This window comes from Mesocricetus auratus, unplaced genomic scaffold (assembly GCF_017639785.1).
Source record: "Mesocricetus auratus isolate SY011 unplaced genomic scaffold, BCM_Maur_2.0 Super-Scaffold_100007, whole genome shotgun sequence".
In the NCBI taxonomy this organism is placed as follows: Eukaryota; Metazoa; Chordata; class Mammalia; order Rodentia; family Cricetidae; genus Mesocricetus; species Mesocricetus auratus.
Genome location: NW_024429191.1, coordinates 34097924 through 34114800, shown reverse-complemented (window position 1 = coordinate 34114800; position 16877 = coordinate 34097924). Strand labels below are relative to the sequence as shown.

Sequence of the window (16877 nt, the reverse complement as noted above, 5' to 3'; positions counted from 1 at the left end):
TTGCTGGGTGGAGAGTGCCAATGGGAGAGAAAGGGTTTGGTGTGCCATCTTCCTTCCCAGAAATACAGATCTCTGTGCTAGGAGGAAGTGACAACATTTCTGTCTTGCCTTACAGGACACCAGTCTCTAAGTACTTGAGTATCACTAAGTGCCCTTTGCCCTCACGCTGGAACCCTGCTATTTGGAGATGGAAATCCCACTGCCCCTCACTTCTCACTGGCCACCACTGCCTGACAACACTGGCGTGAGTTCTGCCGGCTTCTGTGAGCCTTCTCCGGGTGTGGGCAGGAGCATCTCTCCCTAGACTGCAGCCCAGTGCTGAGTGTAATGGCCAGTACAGTCTTAACGCCTCTCGGACTTCACTTTTGGACTTATCTCTCCTGTGTTTAAACTCTCATCCTATTTCAGCTTCCTTTAGTTCCCTTGGGATTGCAATATAAATATATCAGTTGGGACTGGGCACCCCACAGTCACTGATTATATACATTTTTGCCTGTTGTAGATCTCTGTAATAGCCTCTGTTGAAAAAGGACTATTTTTTTAATTTCTAAAAATTATTTTATTATTTTATGCGTATGCGTGTTTTGCCTGTGTGCATATATGCGCACCATGGGTGTTCCTGGCACTCACTGAGGTCAGAAAAAGGTGACAGATACCCCGGAACTGGAATTACAGATGATTGTGAGCATCGAACTCTGGTCCTCTACAAGAAAAGCAAATGCCCTTAACCATTGAGCCAGCTCTCACAGGAAGATCCTTGAAGAGAAGTGAGAGCTACACTTTTATGGGAGAGCTGGTGCTCCCATTTAACTTTTTTTTTTCTGAGACAGGCTCTCTCTATGTAATTATGGCTGGTCAAGAACTCACTACATAAAACAGCGATTCTCAACCTTCATCACACGGTACTTCATCTTGTGGTGACCTCCAACTATAAAAACATTTCATTGCTACTTCATAACTGTAGCAATATCTGATATCTGATATGTGTGCCCCCCCCACAGCCAAGGGTCGAGATCTGCAGGTTGAGAACTGCTGAGTAGATCAATCAGGGGTTGAACTCACCGAGATCCACCTGCCTTTGTCTCCCAAGTGCTGGGATTAAAGGCATATGCCACCACACCCAGCTCCTCATATTTAACTCTAACAAATGTATAAAGAAAACATTGCTATCCATTGGGAAAAATCTGTACATCTTGAATATATAGGTGTTAATAGGAAGGAAGGAAGGAAGGAAGGAAGGAAGGAAGGAAGGAAGGAAGGAAGGAAGAGGGCTGTAGCTCAGTAGAAGGGTACTTGCCTCACAAGCAGTATACCCTAGGTTCAATTCCCGAATCCTGCTTTAAAAAAAATGAAATAAAAGTGTTTCTAGTTGCTGGTAAGCTCTAGTCTGACCCAGCATAAAGCCTCTCCCTCCTCTTTTCTGGCTGTCTGCTCCCAAGGTATTTTAAATTACAGTTCCCATTTTTTTTGCTGGGTATGGTGGCGTAGACCTTTAATCCCAGAATTGAAAGACAGAGGCAGGTGGATCTCTGTAAGTTCCAGGTTAGTCTTGTGTGTCTACATAGTGAACTCAAGGCCAGCTGGGGATACATGGTAAGACCCTGTCTCAAAAAAATAAAACAAACAAAAAAACCTTCAATGACAACCAACAAAAACCCAACTCCAAACTTTTTTTCCCAGGTGCTACAAGGCATTTAGGTTGCAGGCTACACATAGTATTGAAGCTACTTAGGCTCTATGGACCCTAACCCACCCTTCTCTAATCTTGCTGCTCAGGAAGTGTGCTCTGTAATATCATCTCCCACAGCACCCCATGTGTTTTCTCCATAGTATAGAAGCTACCTCTTCTATCTGAAGTGGTGACTGCCTCTTTTGCACCCCAAATTCCTGTCCTGAGAAAACTTTGCTACCTGTACAGACAGTTGCTATCTCTGTAAGGCTATGGTGTCCAGTTATGTGATGCTGCCACGTGACATTTCATGGAGGAAAAAGGCCAGGGTTTCTATCCAGCTTTCCCCAGCACTTGGTACCCTACCTTGCACACAGTGGGCATTCAATGACTACTTGTGGTCTGATGTGCAGTAAGGGTCCAAGCAAGTGTGAAGCAAAGCTTGCCATGAGTTCCCATCACAGTGCTTTGGGCAAAGACTGCCTTCCAACATGGTCATTTTTTTCTGTCTTTATCGGGTTCCATGTGTTTTCTGAGTTTTTCCCATCTCTTTGAAATCATTCTTTTGCTCAGTGTTAGAGCCCTTGCCTAACATGTGAGAGGTCCCAAGTTCAATTCCCAGAACTGCACATGCACAGCAAAATTCATTTTATTGGTTCTGCTATCTTTAGGGCTCAAACAGTTGCACACAGTGCCTTTTATGAATCTTTTTCTCAGTATTGTTATGAACCGGGGCCAGGAGCTTAATTAGATGCTTGGGTAGTGATAATAGTTAATGTTTTCTTGCTGGTGCTTGGCTTGAGCCTATGAGTTCTCTCAATGATTTCCCACAACAGTTCTCAGGTTAGTCATTATTAGTCCTATTAAATAGAAACGTAGGTTTGGAAAGAGCTTTGATCTGAGCCACATTGCTAATTATGCACCAGGGTCTGGATTGAACTCCAGATTCTGATTCCATACACCATCTCCTTTCTAAATGTGGAAATAGAGCTGCTATCAAGTTTTGGAAAGCAGTTTAAAAAATATAAATAGCACACTTGTCGGAAAATTCATTTGCTTTGAGTTGTGTATGTATGTGTATACATGTTCAGTGTTTGTGTGCATATGCAGAGGCCAGAGATTCACATTACATATCTTTTATCATTCTCCATTTGACTTTTAGAGACAGGGCCTCTCACTGAACCTGGGACTTGCTGACTGGGCTAGTCAGGGATTCTCTCTGTCTCTGCCTTCTAGTGCTGGGATTCCAGGCTTTTTCCATGAGGGCTGGGGATGGAACTCAGTTGTTATGCTTGTACAGCAAGTCCTTTTCCCCACGGAGTCAGCTCCCCAGCCCCAGCTTTGAGATCTTCAAAAAGAAGATTTATTCAGTTTAGTAAGACTGCAGAATCAGGGCAATGTGGCAGCTGTGTGGGCTCAGAAGAGATTAGGAGCTGGTTAGACCAGCATGTGGCTTCCTGCTGTCCTTGGTGTTTTCACTTTATGGATCAGGAGGTGTACAAGACAGCTCCTTCTGCGCTAACAACCGTGCTACTTACCAGTATCTTCAGAGATGGGCTACTGTGTGAGTGAAGAATGGGGGTGTCAGTTTTCTGGCCTTGCCCTTCTTTGGGAGCAAGATTGTGCTTAGGAACAATCTTAAAAAACAGTGAAGACACATCCTGTCTCTGACTCTAGAAAATTTAGTTTTTGGTAATTACAGATTGTTCTTTGACATGATAAAATCCATTGTCAATGTTTTTTGTGGAGAAGAACAAAATTTAACATCCCTCTCCAACAGAGTCTCACTAGGTAGCCCTGGCTATTCTGGAACTCACTATGTAGACCTGGTTGGTCTTGATCTCACATAGATCTGTTGGTTTTGAAGATGTGTGTCACCATGCCTGGCTTAAAACTTAACTTTATTTAAAAACATCTGAATCATAAGGTAGAATTCAAAGCTTTGTTTTATATCATGAGGGCTATATTAAATATGTAGAGACTACTATTAATATTGAGTAAACCATCCTGTATATATACTCTTAAACCATAGTGTCATCTAGTTAGGCACACACATGCAATCTCACCATGCGAGAAGCAGAGGCAGGGGGATTGCCACAAATTCAAGGTCACCCTAGTCTACAGAGTGAGTATCAGTCTAGTTAAGTCTACGGATAATGAGATCCTGTCTCAAGAAGCCATAACAATAACTACAACAACAGTAACAAAAATGATACCCATCTAAGTAATCAGAATTGTACCCATAATAAAAGGGGGAGTGAATGGCCCTAGCAACTAAAACTAGATGCTGTTCAGTCACACACTTTTATTATTTACTTTTTTATTTACTCTTGTTTTTTCAAGACAGGGTTTCTCTGTGTAGCCCTGGCTATCCTGGAACTCACTCAGTAGGCCAGGCTGGACTTGAATCACAGAGATGCCTTCCTAGTGCTGGGATTAATGCAACACCACCATCACCCAGCCTCACACTTTTATAAAGTATGAAATAATCTGCAACCATTCCCATAAAGAATGTTACCTTTTATGGATAAGTGGTAAAAATATTGTTTACAAATGTAAGCACATGTATGATACTTGGGAAGTTTTGGGGTTTTTTTTTTTGCCTTTAAGTATTATATCAAAATTTCTTTATCACATTATTCTTACTCAGTGAAATAGAATACATGGATGTCACTGACTAAAAATGCATCAAATATCAAGAAATGGTTACTGTACACAAAAGAACTAGAAAGTCCAAATGCTTATGGTATGATGTAGGCTAAGATCTAATGGCTGGGGGCTGGAGAGATAGCTCAGTGGTTAAGGGCACTGACTGATCTTTCAGAGGACCCAGGTTCAATTCCTAGCACCCATATGGCAGCTCTCAACTGTCTGTAACTCCAAGATCTGACACCCTCACACAGACATACATGTAGACAAAACACCAATGCACATAAAATATAAATAAATAAATTATAATAAAGGTCTAATGGTTGGTTGACAGAAAGTGGAATCAAGGAGAAACTGAAAATAAAATTTGCTGTTTTTGTTTTTTTATTTTCTCTAGGCACTTGGGATGTGTCAGTTGGTCAGATGATTAGAACAGCTATCCCCAGTCTTAAAGGTCTGCTCAGCGTAGCATCCACCAAGCAAGAACAAAGCTCCTAGGTTCTGCCTATAGCACTGCAGAAATCAAAACCAGCCAACGCAAGTATCCAGCTTCTACTGGGGAAAATAGCCACACAAGAACAAAAATATGGAATAAATTGTGAAGCTTATTCTGGGGAGAAAAGAACAGGAGCAAGATGGGAAGGATTGGGCCTGTAGCAACTTAAGGTAGTGGATTTAGGCTAAGTGTCATTGTTACAGAATATCTGAGTGGAGTTGAGGGGTGAAGGTCGACATTAAAGAATGTCCTAGTCCCTGAGTGGCAGTCTGGAATATTCAAGTAGCAGTGAGTGGTTGGAGATGAATTCTGAGACTTACAGGGGAAAAAAAAATCCTAGGGACTTTGTTAGCCATTGCAAAGATCTTATCTTCTGCAGTAACTGGAACTCTGGTGGATTTTGATCAGATGAGACATGAGCTGACTCTCCATGAGGGAGGATAGTCTCCCTGCTGTTTTGACAACAAACTGGGCTGATGGGGGGGGGCGACACGGGGACGGGGGTGGGGGGGGAAGGACGGGACACTAAAGAAGGCTACTGACTATGTCTGGGGCCACAGATGACAGAAGCCATGTAAGTGAAAAGTTGTCTGATTTTGGTTTGAGTGTAGAAGCACACCAACTACTTTTATTGATAGAGTGGCTGTCAAAATGAGAATGAGAGGAACCAAGGAGTACTCCAGTTTTGGGATTGAACTGCTAGAAAATGTCTATCAATCGCGATGGGCAGCTAGCTCCATTTTTGAGTATGTGCGGCTAGATTTCAAGAGAAAGACGTTCATTCGTTTCTTGGTTCTGGGTACATAAAGAGTACAGCTAACATAGTCATAAAACAGAATGAGGAGGATGAGGCAGGAGGACTTCTGTGAATTCCAGGCCAGCCAGGATTCTACCCCCAAAAGACCTTAGGCCTGTGACACACACTTGTAATCTCAGCATTTGGGAGGTAGATGTAGGGGGATCATGAGATCCAGGCCAGTCTTGCTACATAGTGACTCTAACGCCATTTGGGGCTGCAAAGGACCCTGTCTCAAACAACAACAAAACAAAAAACCCACCCCACAAGAAGTCACAGAGATGCACTGGACACTTTTCACACATTTCAAATGCCAGGTAGATGTTTTTAGTTCTATGCCGGTCAGTGGCCGGTGATTCTGATTCCTTAAAAGCAATGTGACCGAGGGTTTGAGGTAAATAGTTCTCAACTGCCTCCAGCTGAGAGATACTGGTGCTGGCCTGCTCTACCCCGCAGAGCCCTCGCTTGCCCTGGAGCGTCCTTTTGCCGGAAGAGAAGGGGCTGTGGCCTCCACCTTCCCTACCGCCCACCCAGCGGGGTCACTTTGCGCGCGCCTGTAGTCTCCGGGGTCTTACCGCTCCCCCCCCCCACTGGGCGGGGCCTCGCGGCGGCCAGCCCGCCTACTGGAGGAACAGGGCGTGCCCTTGCGGGGGAGGCGTGGTCGCGCAGCCGTAGACACCGCCTGTGGCTCCGCCTCTGCGCGCGCGAGCCTGGGCGGGAGGGCGGAGCCCGAAGCAGGGAGTGCAGCTGCGGGTGTGTGGAGACCCTAGGAGCGGTAGAGCCGGCGCTCAGAGCCGCGCGGCCAGAGCTGACGGCCGAGACAAAGGCGACGGTGAGTGTAGAGAGGGCCTTACGGTGGCCCCGCGGCCCGAGGCGCCAAGTGCAGAGCCGCCGTCCGGAAAGCTGAGGGCGAGCGCGGCCCGGGCCTCGCCGCGCTGCGGATTGGGGCTGCGGGTTGAGGCTGAGGCTGTGGCGGCTCCATTTTTCAGGTTTGGGCGAGGTCCTCACGCGAGGACCGGCGTGTGGTGCTCTTCATTCTCTGTGAGGCCGGCTTCCCCCGTAGCCTGTACCCTCCCGACGGGGGAGGCGCTGCGGACCCCTCCCCCAGCCCGCAGCCCCGCTAGTCTGAACCGGCGCGGAGCGACCGGGCTCCCGGACCCCGACTTCTGTCCGGGACCCCGGGAGAGGAAGCCGGGCCGCCGCCTCGCAGTGACTCCCGGGACTCTTACAGGTTGTTGCACCGGGAGCTCGCAGCCGCGGTGGTGAGCATTACTAACGGGTGTGGTAGGTAGCGGCTCGCTGACGTCGCGTTCCGAGCTGAGAAGCAGCCCCTGGCCGGCTCATTTCGCGTAACCCCGGGAATTCCGCTTCAGGAGCAGTGATTGCTGCTGATAACCTTTCGTGGGCGAGTTTGGTGGTGATGTGCAGAGCTCAGAATTGAAGCGTTCTGGGGCCGGGAGTGGAGCTCAGTGGTAGAGAACTTGCCTAGCACGCCAGAGGCCCGAAGTGGTTCAATCCTCAGCAGCCCCGCCCGCCACAAAGAAAAAAGGAAAACTGTAAATGCGTTATTAAAGGACCGAGCATGTAATACGCGCTCAGTAAAACACTGGTGCAATGAATGAATCTGGAAACACCAGACAGAGCTGATCCTTCTAGTACCACTAGGAACATACTCTCTTGATTCTGATGAAGGACTGTTGGTGTCCCCTGCTCCATGTAAACTATTGGTAACTTTTTCACAGTCATTGCCAGCTTTGTAGACAGTACACGTGAGATGTGAACTTTTGAGAGAAGTTGCTTTTCAGTTTTCTATTTCCTAACAGGCCCTATTTGTCATCCTCTTTGAAAATACTGGAGACTATAAAGGTGTTTGGGGTGTATTTTGAGGCCTACCTTTCTATTTTGTAGGAGTAGAGAAGTGTATGTGCTTTTGAGGGACTGTGGCATGGTCTTGAGAATCTGTCAGAGAGAGCTCTGAACTTTAGGGGAGGGGACCTACTGTTTCCCTGGTGGTTAAACGTCACCATTTATTCAACAAACTCACTAAACACCTATTCAGTGCAGAGAGACCCATGTTGGATGCTGTCTGTGGAAGGGACAAAGTCCCAAATTATTTCTCTCTTAAGCTTGAGCACGAAGTTCATTCTGTGGTGTCCAAGTAGCAAATGAGGACTTCCTCAAACTCACTTTATTTAGGAAAGATGGCTGGTGAACTTCCGGAAGTGTTAATTCATAGCAGTCTGTTTAAAAGTTAATGAGTAACTCTTTAAGACTAAGATTGTTGGGTTATAGTTTCATTTGTCAGCTTAATAAAATCCGTGTAGATTTTAAAGTGACAGGAAAGAATGGTTTCAACAAGATGGTGTTTCTATTCTCTCCTGAACTAGATTTTGATGCAATGCTTTTATTGACAGTGTGATTTCAGATGTGTTTCAGTAAGAATCTTTGTAATAATGTTTTCTATACTAAAAAACAAACAAACAAGAAAACCCCCAAAAACAACCTGGGTGGTGGTGGCAGTAGTGGCGCACACCTTTAATCCCAGCACTCGGGAGGCAGAGGCAGGCAGATCTCTGTGAGTTCCAGGCCAGCCTGAGCTACAAAAGAAAAAGAAAAAAAATTCCTGCTTAGAGGTTAAACCAGCCCTTGCTGTTCTAGAGGATTGGAGTTAAATTCCCAATACCCACACCTGATGGCTCACAAACTGTCAGTAACATCATCTCCAGAGGATATGACGCCCTCTTCTGGTCTTCATGGAGCACTTGAATATAGGTGACATATAGACACAATTACAAAACAGTAATTAAAAAAAAAATCCCAGAGATGGGCAGGGAGTGTTGGTTGGTTATGAAGCCGCTCAATCACCAGCACCACAAACTGGTGTGATAGTTTGACCCTTAATGCCAGCACCTGTGAGGCTGGACGAGGAAGGATCATGAGTTCAAGGTCTTCTTTGGCCTATTTAGCAAACTTGAGGCCAGCTTGAACAATACGCAACAACAATAACAAAGAAAAGCCCTTGAAGATAAGTTAGTAGCTTTCTTTTTTTGTTTTGGCTGTTTTAGCCATTTTATTTTATTTCATTTTTAACAGAGCTGGGGATGCATACATGTACCAGATTCTGGGTTCCATCTTCAGTACAACAAAAGAAGGGGTTGATGGGTAGATAGAAAGAAATGTCTTAAATGAAGAACCTCTTCAGCAATTTTGTTTTGGCTCCTTGTTTGCCTTAAAAAAATACTACTGACTAGGTAGTGCTGACAAGAGGATTATTGCTAATAATATGCATGATGCTGTTTGAGCTTTCCTGCTAGAATGACAACTATGATAAAATTGCTTATTAAAATGGAGGGTAGAGGCTAGGCATTGTGGTGTGCACCTTTAAGCATAGCATTTAGGAGGCAAGAGGCAGGTGGATCACTGTAAGTTTAAGGCCGGCCTGGTTTGCATATCTAGTTCCAGGCCAGCCAGAGCCACAGAACAGCGAGGGGGAGGGGAGAGGAAGACTAACAAAGGATGTGGGCCGAGGATGTAGCTTAGTTGCTAATGTGTTTAACATGCATGAGATGCATGAGACCTTGAGCCCCAGCACTACATAAATTGGAGTACATTACTATAATCCTAGCCCTGAGGAGGTGGAGGTAGAGGCAGGAGGATCAGAAGTTAAAGGTTATCCTTGGCTGCTTAACAAGTCCCAGTCCAGGCTAAGCTACATGAGACCCTATTTCAAAACAAACCCAACCAACAAAACAATACATCCCTCTCCAAAAAACAACCCAAATGGTGAAGACTTAAGATGTGTAGTCCAGTTGGTAGAGCATTTTCCTAGCATACATGAAGCCTGGCTTTGATCCCTCAGATCTGTTTAAAGGAGGGGGTGGTGGTGCACTGCCCAGTTGCCTCAGGAAGAAAGAGGTGGAGAGCATCGTTGCATTTACTACGAACATAAAGTTTGTTGTCTTTTGTTGCTGTTGGGTGAGGTCAACCCAGAGCCTCATGTGTTCCACCTCAGTTTGCACCACTAACTTGATTTCATTTTATTTTTATATTTTTGTGTGGTTTAAAAACAGTGAAATTATGTGCCACGTTGACTTTCTGGTCAAAAGCATTGACTTTTTATGGCTGTTCCTAGCAATAATAAGGGAAGCATACGTTTGATTAGAATGTTTTGATTTTAGATAGGTAGAGATCCCAATTTTCAGAGGTTTTTTTTTTCTTCTAGGAATAATATAAATAACCCCAAACATGTTATTGGTAGAGAATCTTGATAGTTCTCTCTCTTTTTAAATGAAGATCTAAAAAATTTGTTCATGTATTTTAAGAATATGAAGGCTTTATTTGCATATATCCCTATATTCTAGATGCATCAAATCCCATTATAGATGTTTGTGAGCCAACATGTAGTTGCTGGGAATTTAACTCAGGACCTCTGGAAGAGCAGCCAGTGTGCTCTTACATGCTAAGCTATCTCTTCAGCCCCTCTCTTTCTCTTTTAAAAATTCTTTATAGATTTTATTTTAGGTGTAAGAATGTTTTGCCTGCATGTATGTATATATACTATATTTGTGTCTGGTGCCCATGGAGGTCAGAGGAGGTGTCAGATTCCCTGGAACTGGAGTTATGGATGGTTGTGAGCCAAGTCACCATGTGAATGCTTCAAATTGAATCCAGATTATCCATAAGAGCATCTGGTGTTCTAAACAGCTGAGCCATCTCCCAGCCCTTAGTTTCTTTAAAAAAATAAAAATAAAAATAAAGATTTCTGTTTTTATTTTTCTTAAATTTTCTTAAAACATTTTTTTGAAGCAGGGTTTCTCTGTGTAGCTCTGACTGTCCTGGAAACTTGCTCTGTAGACAAGGCTGGCTTCTATTTCAGAGATCCCCTTGCCTCTGCCTCCTAATGCTGGGGCTAAGGGCGTGTGCCACCACCACCTGGCTTTGTTTTTATTTTTAATTATGTGTATTTATGTGTCTGGGTCTGAGTATGTGCACATCAGTGAAAGTAAGTGCCTGCAGAGGCCAGAGGAGGGAATGGAATCCCCTGGAGTTAAAGGTAGTTGTGAGCCGCCAGATGTGGGGGCTAGGAACCAAAGTTGGTTCCTCTGTAAAAGTAGTATTTGCTCTTAACTGCTGAGCCATCTCTCCAGCTTTGACAGTTCTTTAAATGTTACTTTTCTTGTAGCAAGAGTTCTATGAGGATATACACCACATAGTTTCGGTCTGTAGAATGCCGTAGTGTCTGGGTTTTCATAAAGTATACTCTATCATAGTCATATGGTGAGGAAATCACCTAATGATATATTTTACAGAATGTCTCCATCATTGAATGATGTTTGACTCCTTCAGAAGTTCAAATTAATGTTCTGCAAAGTCCATCTCCATCATTACAAGGTAATGAGGATTCACCACCGTTTTTACAGTTAGCTTTTGAATTTAGTCAGCTCTTGTGACTTACCAGTGCCTGAAATATTTTATCCTTGTGTAGATGGTGTGAACATTCAAATAGGACTGTCCAAGTTTAGATTTTGGCTGTTAGCTTTTTTATGGCTATTCTTAGGCATAACAAAGGAAGTCATGAGTACCTGAAAACAAAACTTTCTGATTTTAGGCTTACTGGCTGTTTGCTTTTTTATTGTAGTTGTTCTTAGGACCAGTAAAAAAAGTAACCCCTCAAATTTTAGTGGTAGAAAGTTGTGATAGTTTTAGAAGGTTTGTTTCTTGTAGGAAGTTATTTGATAACATACCATGACTGCCCAGTATTTACAAGAAACTTTAAGGTAAATGATTGCAGAGCCAGTATAAAGAACATTGAGGGGGTGGTGATGCTGTCTGATATGACATTCTTCCTTCACAAGGGTGGCTGCTCACCCTTGGCCAGCTTGAGGATCCACAAGAGTGGGGCCTATGCTAGTTCCCCGTGGCCAGTGGAAGGAGGACTCTCTTTTGGTTATTTAATAACCCTGCAGAGATCCGAACTGAGTGATTGTTACTCAACATATGTCTTCTAGATGCTTTTGAGCCTGAGGCTCCTTCCTATCTGAGAGTTCCAGGTGGACTGTCACCTGGGTTGGTAGATGACTGTGGCGTGCGTGCGTGCGGTGTCTTTGTGACTTACGCTATTTGCATTTCTTCTGTAAATGTGAGCAGTGTTCAGAAACAGAAGGTGAGGGTCATGAGGTCAGAGGATGACCTGTTCTTTCTGAATGTGTCTGAGTACTTGTATGCATGTGTGTGCATATTTGTGAGCAGAGGGTTGAGGGAGGAAAGGGTTAAGTGGAGAAGGTAGTGCATAAGCAGGAGGTAGAATTCCTTGGCAGAAAGTAGTTATTAAATATAGCTGTGTCTGGTGCTGGAAGGTAGTTCAGCAGCACTGGCTGCTCATCCAGAGGACCCTGGTTTGATTCCCAGCACCCACCCAGCAGCTACCAACTGCCTATTACTCTAGTTCCAGGGGATCAGACTTGCCTCTCCTGGTCTCTGAAGGCACAGCACACACATGGTACACAGACATACACGCAGGGAAAATGCTCATAAATGTAAAAATAAAAACAAGTAAGTCTAAAACAATTAAATATAGATGTGGCTGATGGAGAGTTACTTGATGAGTAGAGAATTTCTGTTCTGTAGATGAAAAGTTCACAATGTGATTGCTTACTCCCAGTGTACTGAAAATGGATAAGATGTTACGTATTTTACCTCAGTGAAAATTTAAATTGGCAGAAATGTTTGTATATACACGTTTTTTTTTTTTTTTTTTTTTTACGAGACAGGGTTTCTCTGTATTGTTTTGGAGGTTATCAGTCCAGCCCGGCCTCGAAATCACAGAGATCCGCCTGCCTCTGCCTCCCGAGTGCTGGGATTAAAGGCGTGCGCCACCACCGCCTTTTTTTTTTAATAAATTTTTTTAATAAATTTTTTTAAATAAATACTCTAGACTTATCAGCATTTGGATGTAGTTAAAAACAAAAAAATAAAGAACTTGCCGGGTGTTGTTGATGCACACCTTTAATCCCAGCACTCAGAGGCAGAGGCAGGCAGATCTCTGTGAGTTCCAGACCAGCCTGGTCTACAAGAACTAGTTCCAAAACCACAGAGAAAACCGTGTCTCCAAAAAACAGAACTCATAATTTTTGGTATTTAAAAAAATACTGTATGTTTTCAAAGTATATACTAACTTTGAGTTTTTATTTGAGGCTAAGTCAAGCCCAGGATGATATTATTTATAACTGTTAGAATATTTGAAATATTGAAATGTTGGTGGAGAGGTCTTTCTTCTTCTCCTTCTCCTTCCTCCTTTCTGTCTCTGTCTGTCTCTGTGCTCTCTCTCTCTCTCTTTCTCTCCTTTTTTAATATTCGGTTCTTTGAGAATTTTGACCATATTCACTCCTTACCTCAACTCCCATGCCCACTCCCCTTCCCAACTAACCCAACTCTGTGCTTTTTTTTCCCCTCCCCACCCATCAAGTTTAATTTGGGTTGCCCATATATTCATGGGTGTATGACATCCAGTGACAGCACTTAGGGAAAATTGATTCCCCTCTCTCAGAAGCTATCAGTTGCCAGTAGTACCTCTGCTAGGGATGTGACTTCACGTTTGCCTGCCTTCTCCGGCTGGGATTTTGGACTAGCTTGAGCTTGCACTGGGTTAATGTATGCTATGATAACTACTGTGAGTTCATGTGTGCAGCCGCCTGCCTATGTCTGGCAGACACTGTTTCCTTGTGCTCACTTAACACCTCAGACTTGTAGTCTCTGTCATCTCTCCTTTGAAATGATCCCCAAGCCTTGGGAGAAGAGGGTGTGTAGTACAGCTCTTCCATTTAGGGCTGAACACTCTGTAGGCTCTTGGTTACTTGTGGGTCTCTGTGTTAATCAACATCTACTGCAAATAGAAGCTTTACTGATGAGAGTTGAGAGATGAATTAATGTATAGAAATAACAATATGTCAGGAGTCAGTTTAATACTTTGTGCATTTAGCAGAGTAAGAATGGTATGTAACAGGAAAAATAAAAATCCAAAGAGATATTGGGGTTCAAGCTTCAAGCAAAGCAGCCAAGCCAGTAGATCTCACCTCTATCAAGCTGAAATTGCAATCCTGTCTCCATGAATCCTTAGAGGCAAAAGTTCTGAATTTCTGTCTCCTCCTGCCTTATATTCCTTTCTCCCTCAAGCCATATCACTGTCTCCACCTCCCTAGTGCTGGAATTAAAGGTGTGTGATCCCAAGATCAAAGGTGTGAACTCTGTTACTCTTCACTCTTGTGTAGGTCAGGGTGGCCTTGAACTTGGAGACATCCATCTGCCTGTCTCCTGAGTCCTGGGATTAAAGTGTGCCACCACTGCCTGGTTTATGGTTTGCTAGTATGGCTGCTGGGATTAAAGGTGTGTATCACCATTGCCTGACCTCTATGGCTTGTAGGTAATTTTGCATTCTGAACCCTCAGTCAAGCTTTAATAAATCATAAATGTCACCACAGATGTGGGTTCTCCCCTGAAGTCTATGAGCAGCCACAGGTTCTTTACCCAACATGGTGCCAGGTATAGATTTCATCTTATGGACCAGGATTTATATCCAGTTAGAAAGTGGTTATTTACTCCTATAACGTTTATGCCACTTTTGTGCCAGAGGACGTGTCTTTGCCAGATCTGCTGTGTAAGGTTCACAGCTGGTGAGACTGATTACTTCTCTTCTCCAGTAGCATTCATAGTATCTTCTGGAATTATGAAGGCTAGCTAGTAGTGATGAAGCTTCCAGGTTAATACCAGCTTAATATCGCCATTTTTTTGTGACTCAAGTACATAACATCATTAGCAATAGGGTCTTAACATGAAGTTCTCGAGGGTAACCAGTAGCATCAGTAAGGTAATGTAGTGTAGTGTCTAGGGGCTTATGGGACCCTAACACCTCCAAAAGAGTTCATTCCTGGCATTGAGTTCTTAGCTTGTGGTTTCTAGTTTGGGCATTGTTAACCTGTATAGGGGGACATTCTCATTCTCTCTCTCTCTCTCTCTCTCTCTCTCTCTCTCTCTCTCTCTCTCTCTCTCTCTCTCTCTCTCTCTGTGTGTGTGTTAGGAAGCTTCTGCAGTAATAGGCTTTTTGAGAAGGTTATTTATCTCCATCTTCCCCTGCCCTTCCACCCTCCACCCACTTCAGTTTAACCCTTCTTGTTCCATTAATCCCTTTTAAACAGTTATACAACTATTTTCAAGGCTTTCAGGAGTTGGAGTTGTGTATTTGTTGGGGGCAGTAGTTCATTTTTTGTAAGGGTGTGAAGGTGTCAGATCCCCTGGAACTGGAGTTACAGAAGTTGTAAGCTGTCATGTGGGTGCTGGGAATTGAAGCTAGCTAGGTTTTCTGGAAGAGCAGTCAGTGCTCTTAACCTCTGAGCCATCTCTCCAGCCCCTTGATTTCTCCTAGATTGATTTATTCATTTATTTTTGGAGACAGGTTTCAATGGAGCTCAGGCAGGCTTACAGCTACTTATGTAGTTGAGGATGGTCTTGAGTTTCTCATCCTCTTGGCAGAAGTTAGCTGAAACTGGTTTGTTATCCCATACAAACTGAAATGTCCAATTTTAGTAATAAGTAATTTTTGCCTGAAACTATACTACTTATAAATGTATGTAGTTAAAATGGATTATGGTAAAACCAACTCATTTTCCTAGAAAATGCTATATGAATTCACATTAAATCTGATTTTTTTTAAAAAACAGGGATTACATGACTCCTGATCAATTTTGTTTACTGATCTAGAAATTCATGCTACAATTTCTTATGACATCTTCATGGTAGAATTTTTTTTTTTTTTATGAGACAGGGTTTCTCTGAATTGTTTTGGAGGCTGTCAGTCCAGCCTGGCCTTGAACTCACAGAGATCCGCCTGCCTCTGCCTCCCGAGTGCTGGGATTAAAGGTGTGCGCCACCACCGCCCGACTCATGGTAGAATTTTTAAAAGTGTATTGTATCAAAGCACAAAAATGATTTTTGTTCTATCTGGTTTATCAAGTTTTCCATCTACTTTGACTTTATTTTTCTTTCCAGTGCTGGGGATGTGCCCTGGCTGTTAGAAGCTTACTGTTGAGCTGCATGTCAGTCTTCTGTTGTGACTTTTTGTGTAGGAAAGTAGAATAACCTGGACTCTGTCCAGAACTGTGGTTTGTTGTTGTTGTTGTTTTCTTCCTTATTGTGGGGAACTACAGGTCTCTATGCAGCTGATCTCCTCAGTGATGGGACTTGATAATGGCTTAAGTGGAAGGAAGGGTTCTCACTGTGCCATCAAGTCTTCCTTGCAGATTGATCTTTAGGTCTTGTGAAGATTGTGTAGCTTTTCTAGCTACTTAGATAATGAAATGTTCTAGTGTTTGTCAGTCAGTTCTAGTCTTATATTAGTTCCTTCCTTCCTTCCTTCCTTCCTTCCTTCCTTCCTTCCTTCCTTCCTTCCTTCCTCCCTCCCTCCCTCCCTCCCTCCCTCCCTCCCTTCTGGCCTGGAACTTGTTATATGTACCAGGCTGACCTTGGACTCATAGAAATCTATCTGCTTGCTTCTGCCTCCTGAGTGCTATGACTAAAGATGATTATACCTGGTGGTGATCTTTTTTGTTTTATTAATAATGTTGCCACTTTCTCAATAAAGGGTATCCTCCCCTGTTTAGAGATCGGTGGAAAAGAGGTTTTGAGTAGTTAAGTGGTTCAACTGTTATCTGCCATTTTTGTTGATTAGGTAGGTGGTTAGATGAATCTGGCCCTAGTAATATAGTAAGTGGTATTCTTGGATATTCCATGCCTGGGAATCACCCTCTACTGTGGCTGGGATTAATTCTCCGACTCAGTGTGCTCAGTATAGCCTCACTTTGCTGAAGAAGTTTTATGTTAGCCTTTAAATTATCTAAGTAGCATGTTAATAGAACTAAGTATAGTACATTAAAGTGACTTCATACAGCACAGCTTTCAGCATTTCCCTTGGGTCTCAATGTCATCCCTTCCCACCTTCTGTTTAGTAATGTCACTTCCAGGGTACTTCTGTGTGTGTGGGACTCACATTCCATTGCTGCTAGCCTCATTTTGCTCTGAAGGCCCCCTTCTCCATAACCTCTCTTGAATATTCTTTATCTGGTTTGAACCCAAGTTGTCCACTATTTCTTGTTTTTTCTCTGCACTCCACCCTTCTATCATGGTAGTCATCCAACCACCCTGTCACCCACAGTCTTTATAGCAGTTTTTTTTTTTTAACCTAGACCATTCCAAGGGTCTTCTCAGTTCATGTCCCC

At 43.5% G+C, this 16877-nt stretch overlaps 1 protein-coding gene across 3 annotated transcripts in view; it reads left to right on the top strand.

Moving 5' to 3' along the window:
- The first annotated feature begins 6297 nt into the window (after window positions 1–6297).
- Cdc42se2 (CDC42 small effector 2) overlaps window positions 6298–16877 on the top strand; it is a 76272-nt gene continuing 65692 nt past the window's right edge. For 2 of the 3 annotated variants that reach the window (XM_040748666.1, XM_040748668.1), the window contains exon 1: window positions 6298–6442. The gene's annotated coding sequence lies outside the window, so the exon portion shown is untranslated. Of the gene's footprint in view, window positions 6443–10919; window positions 11002–16877 lie in introns of all 3 variants that reach the window. The other variant, XM_040748667.1, reaches the window with a different exon arrangement.